The 6530-nt window shown below is 42.8% G+C and overlaps 1 protein-coding gene across 1 annotated transcript in view; it reads right to left on the reverse strand.

Annotated features, from left to right (window-relative positions):
• Positions 1-6293, reverse strand: part of LOC121625629 (leucine-rich repeat-containing G-protein coupled receptor 5-like) — a 31286-nt gene extending 24993 nt beyond the window's left edge. The window contains exon 1 of the mRNA XM_041963791.1: positions 6178-6293. The gene's annotated coding sequence lies outside the window, so the exon portion shown is untranslated. The remainder of the gene's footprint in view (positions 1-6177) is intronic.
• Positions 6294-6530: the final 237 nt, after the last annotated feature.

The following is a 6530-nucleotide window of genomic DNA, read 5'->3' on the forward strand; positions in this document are numbered from 1 at the left end:
CTTTGTGCTCTATTAGATAACATCAGATCTCTGGCAAGTGTGTCCTTCTAATGCTACGTTAGCTTTTCACCCTGTTAGCTGTGTGAAATCATCTCCAGTTCAGAAATGCTTGTTGTTGCTATGCTACAGTTAGTCAATAAACAAAGAAGTTGTGGATTAATTTTTAAATATTGTTGCGCTTCTCCTTGTCCTGTTAGCTGAAGTTTGCTAATTAAATGTCCAGAAACGTTCCTGATAACAGATTCAGGAGGAGGCATAAAAACTGCTATAAGAAGCTCTCTGTTAGCAGATGAAGCTTTTGGTTGGAGGTTGTACTTTGTTTTGACTTCCTTCTGTATTCACAGACACACATAACACTGTGATGAAGACGAGGATGATGATGATGATGATGATGATGATGATGGTGGAGGCAGTTGTGCTTCAACAATAAAGAAAGACAGAGCGCTGATTACCCTGCTGACTAAACCTGTGATGTCATATGACCTCATAGCGTGTGAACAACGGACGAATCAACAGCCTGATGCTCTGATTGGTCTGTTGTGACTTTCACTACTTTATCAAACTCTTTTGTTTGGAAACGGCTGGATTATTCTGATAAAACACGTCACACTGCAGGAGCAGTTCTACAGAGAACAAATCATAATTAAAATAGCAAAATAAAAAACTTTTAATGCAAATATTTTGTGAAAAAGTTGTAATGTTTCAAGATTAAAGTCACAATATAAAGAAAAAAGTAAAGATATTATGAGAAAAAGTTTTAATATTTCACAAATAAAGTACAAAAATCACAGAGCTAAAAGCAAATATCTTAAAGGTTAAACTTGTGATATTTTAAAAATAATATTATCATATAATAATATTTCGAGACAGGATTTGTTATTTTGTGATTTAAATCGAATTATTTTGCCAATTAAGTAAAAATTTAAGATAAAAAAATCGCAATTAGTTTAGATTTAAGTCATTATGTATTTTATTCTTGAAATATTACAGTTTTCTCATAATATTATCTGATGTTTTTCTTCTAGCTGAACCACCACAGTTGAGAATTTGATAATTAAAATCCTTTTTGGTGGAGAACTGCTCCAACGAGAACGTTTATATTGATTCTAAGCGCTCGCACCTTTTTTTCTGATTAGCCCTTTTCCAGTATGAAACTGATCCTGAACCAGTTATTTCAGGATCACGTGTGCCAGGTTCAGATCTTTGATCTGATTTAGTCTTTCATGTGGACTGAAGAGAAAAAGAGGCATGTATGAAGAACAAGAAGGACAGAAGGATGAAAGAAAAGACGAATACATTCTCCATGTTGTGTGTTCTTTCGCTCTCGGTAATGACTTAGATGAAGCTGTGTGTGTGTGTGTGTGCGTGTGTGTGTGTGTGTGTGTGTGTGTGTGTGTGTTTCCGTCTCCTCGGGCTCAAACTGATGGATATCAGACGATTATTCAAATGGCCGCAGAAAGACAAACTCTGTGGAAAGAAAGAAAAGAGAGTTGTGTAGTTTGGAGGCGTAGTGTGACAGCGAGGCCTCTCTGGTTTTGTCCTCTTTCACTCTTTCTTTCTGTCTTTCTTTAGTGTTTCGGGGGGCGGGTCAGCGGGGGCCCCCCGGGGCGAGCGAAGGCAGGGGGTTTATTCCCTGATCCGTCCTGTCAGTCCGTGCTGCCTCGCCCCAAAGAAAAAGATACCGGCAGGATAAACAGCAGCTCTGTGCAGACATGTGTGTGTTTCTGTGTGTGTGTGTGTGGGGGGGGGGACGCAAACAAACACACTCTGACGACTCTAACGGTGTTTTAGCTGATGAGCAGAGAGGATGTTGGAGTATGATATGGAGCTTCACTCAGTGTTTCCTGTCTGTATTTACGGCACTTTAAACCTGTTTCCATCCATGTTTTCTAGCTTCTTCTTCACTTCCTGTGTGTGTGACCGTCACCTGTTGATGGTGTGAATGGTGGAAAACCATCGGCAGGAACGTGCATCACCAGGTGGAAGAAGTACACTTACTTAGTGCTTACTTTGACTGCTTAGCATCAAAATACACACAAAGTACAGAAAGTAAAAGTACTCATTCTTCAGGATGGCCCATTCCAGAATCACAAATCTTATATTACTCCATTATAATTAGCAACGCATTAATGTGTTCATCATGTTAATGTTGCAGCTAATTTCAACTACTGCTGCGAATCTTAACCTGGACTAAAACATCAAGATCTATTAGCTCAGTTATAGAAAATATTAAATATAATTAATATCTGAAGTACAACAGCGAGTGCAGCTCTACAGTATCGCCCTACATGACCTCTCTCATGGACTCACAGGGAGACAGGTTTACCTTTACCTGTCTGACGTTTGAGCTACCTGTGTGTGTGTGTGTGTGTGTGTGCGTGTGTGTGTGTGTGTGTGTGTGTAGGTGTGTGGGGGACAAGTCACAACATAAATCATTCAGCTGCAGAGTGAAGACTTGGGTTAAGGTTAGAGTAAGTCTCCAGGAAATGAATGTAAGTCCATGTGATGTCCTCTGAAGTGATGGAAACACGATGTGTGTGTGTGGTGTGTGTGTGTGTGTGTGTGTGTGTGTGTGTGTGTGTGTGTGTACACTTCTTGACGACAGCTGAGCTCAACTGAACCCTGACAGAAGCTTAACGCTCTCTCACACTCAGACACCCGAAGTCCAAACATCCAAACATCCTGCACAGGTAGACGGACCACCTGTCTTCCTCTCAGGGCCTGAAGGAGGTCAGGAAGACGATGACGAGTTCGTCCGTCTGTTTTTCATTCAGTCGTGTCATTAAATGGTAAAAATTAAGAATTAAGGAGCCCGTTGACGAGGACAGTTGCGTTAAATGAGAAGCGACAGGAGGCGATGAAACGGTCGGATCAGCTGTTCGGCTCAGGACGTTCCAACATGGCTGCCAAAGAGGGCGGGGCCAGAAAATCCTTCACATGTACATCAGCTCATTCATCACAGTGAGGCTAAATGCATTCCTGTGCTCCTGCTGTCAGTCAGAGGCAGAATAGAGACTTACAGGCCCATTGAGAGCTCCGACAGCTCTGCTTAGGCATGCAGCACACACACACACACACACACACACACACACACACACACAAAGGCACTGACAGATGGCAGTATTCAGAGTGACGCTGGTCAAACAGACAGACAGACAGAAGCAGGTTGTAAACTGACTCTCCCTGATGTCCGTCAGTTACTGTTTCATTTTCTGAGAAAGCTGCTGTTACGAGTTCTCACAGCAGAGCAAACATCCAGCGTGGACGACAGAACCACGTATGTGTGAGCTGACTGGGTCCACTTACAATTACTGCTAACAGGAGTAGTAATACTACAGTATAAAAATACTCTTATCTAAGTCCTGCATTCAAAATCTATGTATATTATTGGAGTATTCTTACTGATGCATTTACATGAGCAGCATCTCAATTCTGTCAATCAGCTTTTAACTAATTAATCATTTAGAAAAAGCATCAAATGTTTTATATGTACTGAAAAGTAATTAAAGCTGACGAATAAACGCAACGATGCATTATTATTATTATTAAACTACCAAACAGTCTGTGAGGCATCATTAATAATGACGGGTCATTCTGCCTAATGAGTACTTTTACTTTGGATAATTTGGGTCCATTTAGTTGCCAAAACTTTCACACGTTTACTTGAGTTCAATTTTCCTTGTACTGAAATATTTTAATAGTGTGGTATTAGTACTTGTACTGAAGTAAATGAGTTCCAGCTCTGTACATGTTGATGTCTGACACAACACAAACCTGGAGGATACCGACTGCTCACATTTCCTGATTTAAGTTAAGACACTGAATGCATCATGACCAGCTTGGAATGTAACTAAGTACATTTACTCAAGTATAGTACTTAACTACAAATTTGAGTACTTTGCTCGAGTCTTTTCTTTTCATGTCACTTTCTTCTTCTCCTCCACCAAATCTCAGAGGGAAATATTGTGTTTGTATTGTAACATATGAAGAGTTTATAAAATCTTTCGTTCTAAATTAAACTCCAACAGTTTAGAAAAGTTCAGTTGAAACAATCAGCCCGTTAATCAATTATTGGACTGACAGAATATTAATGATCAACTCTTCTGATGATGTTTGAGCTTCTCAGATGTTTGATTTGCTGCTTTTCCTCTGAATGATCTGAATGATCTGAATGTGTTTGTAATAATGTGGAGCTTTGGAACGACTGATTCTCAATAATCTAATGAGATCAGATAGAACAGGAGAACAGGAGAACAGGAGAACAGTCACAGGGACATTTTACTGCACTCAGTACTTTTACTGTAATACTTGAAGTACTTTTTTCTGATCATATTTACATACTTCGAAGCAACATTTTCAAAGCAGGCCTTTTACTTGTAACAGAGTATTTTTACAGTGTGTATCAGTACTTTCACTGCAGTACAGGGTCTGAATACTCCATTACTGCCGGCCTGCAGCAGATTGCGGGATGCTGGTGACCAACAGTTATTCTGACGGGACGAAGTTACCGACCGGCAACTTTCCAAAACTCACAAACACACAGAAACTCCTTGATGTTTTGTTGGATTCGCTTCATGATTGGAGCTTTAATAAAGACACAAAGAAGCTTTGATCGACTGTCGCTGTGTGTGTGTGTGTGTGTGTGTGTGTGTGTGTGTGTGTGTCCATCTGCCTGTCTTTGACAAACTGTAAGGAAAGTGCTTTCATTCACACACACACACACACACACACACACACACACACACAGAGCGATTCTGAATAGAAGAAGGTTTTCTTTAATGAGAGTGAAATTTAAATCCTGGACATTGTGCTGCTTTTAGACCAGAGCCAAGACAGGCAGGTTTTCTCTCTACACACACACACACACACACACACACACACACAGAGCGGTGATGTAATGGTTTTGCCAGAGCTGAGACATGTCTGGTATCGAGGCTGGTCACCTGCTGTGAGGTGAAATGGATTTGAATTAGTTTTAGTGTTTCGCTCTAACTGGAGTTTACACTCAAATAGAAACACTGAAACTTCGCTGACACTGTTGTTAAAGGACTGAAGCGCCGCGAGCCAGCGGGTGGAGCTCACTCACATTTAATCAGGACGACACAGAGGCAGAATAGAGAAGAATAATGGAGCTGAGTATTTTCTCCTGATCAGAATCCTGGAGGCTCGTCTGCTTGATGAACGTCCAGCTGTTTGGGCTGAGCGGCAGATGTTTACTGAAAAGTTCAGTTACACTCGAATCAACTCTCCATTTAGTGAGTTCCTCGTGTGTTTCTTTCTGCAGGATCACTGTGGAGCTCACTGTCCAACACAACGTGACCTCCTCAGAGGTCAGAGGTCACCGGTTCCTGACAGAGAAAAGACCTGAAGCTGAATGTATAAGACACCCCTGAAGAAAAGTTCTTTTTTTAAACTTTCTCTGTAGATCCTGAAACCCACCTGGGACCTCATCAGAAAACCCTGCTGAGGTCCCAGGTGTGGAATCATTTCATTTCTCCTCAAGGATGCCTCAATCAATTTGAGGATCCTGAAATCCTAAAGCTTCAAAGCTTTCTGACACCTCTCCAAGTACACCTGAACCCTCCTCCAGAACCACTGGAACCTCTTGGACACCTGAAACCTTCTCAAACATCACTGGAAGTACCCCTGGAACTTCTTTAAGGACCTCTGAAACATTCTGTAGAATCCTTGAAACGCTTTTCCAAAACTCCTGGAACTGAAGTGTTCCAGAATTTTTCACAAGCACCACTGAAACCTCGTCGAGTTCTCCAGGAACCTGTTTGAGAACCTGCAGAGAGCCTTTGAGCCTCTTCAAGAACGTCTGGAACTAACCGTAATAAGTGTCTCAGTAATCGTAGTGGTCATGGTGTCTCCTGCACTTTCAGTCTCTTTCTGTTTGTGGCAGAGTCACAGAACTGAACCTCCTCAACCACCATCTGAACAACATGACGTGCGCGCGCGTAGTGGGAGCGCGCGACACAGATAAACAGAGGCAGTGCGAGACAGGTGCTCCGTTTCTCACGACTGGGTCACGTCCGTGCACGCGCCCTCGCGCACGCACGCACGCACACACACACACACACACACACACAGTTCGAGGTTCTGTTTACTGACTGCGTGCAGATTAAGAGCAACAGGTTGGTACAAAGCAATGCAAAACCCAGATTGTTGACTTACAGGTAAGATGTGAACACGCTCAGGTTAGTCGGTATCTCCCGGAGCCCCAGGTCCGAGCAGTCCACCCGGTGCAGCAGCCCGTCCACCTCGCACCGACAGCGGCCAGGACAGCCAGCTCGTCCTCTGTCCCCGTCCTCAGGGCTCTCCACCGCGGAGCTGCTCTCCACCGCGGCCACGGAGCTCCTCAACCCGCCCGAAAGGACTGCAAACGCGGCCAAGAAAGCCACGAAGCCCGGCATGTCCGTCAAAGTTTCAGGTCCAGAAAAAAAAACACTCCGAAATAATAAAAACACACAGACGAAGTTGCAGCCTTGGATCCGGATCACGGTGTGTTTGTGGTTGGTTTTGGGGTC

Source organism: Chelmon rostratus, chromosome 22, assembly GCF_017976325.1.
Source record: "Chelmon rostratus isolate fCheRos1 chromosome 22, fCheRos1.pri, whole genome shotgun sequence".
NCBI classification, from domain to species: domain Eukaryota; kingdom Metazoa; phylum Chordata; class Actinopteri; order Chaetodontiformes; family Chaetodontidae; genus Chelmon; species Chelmon rostratus.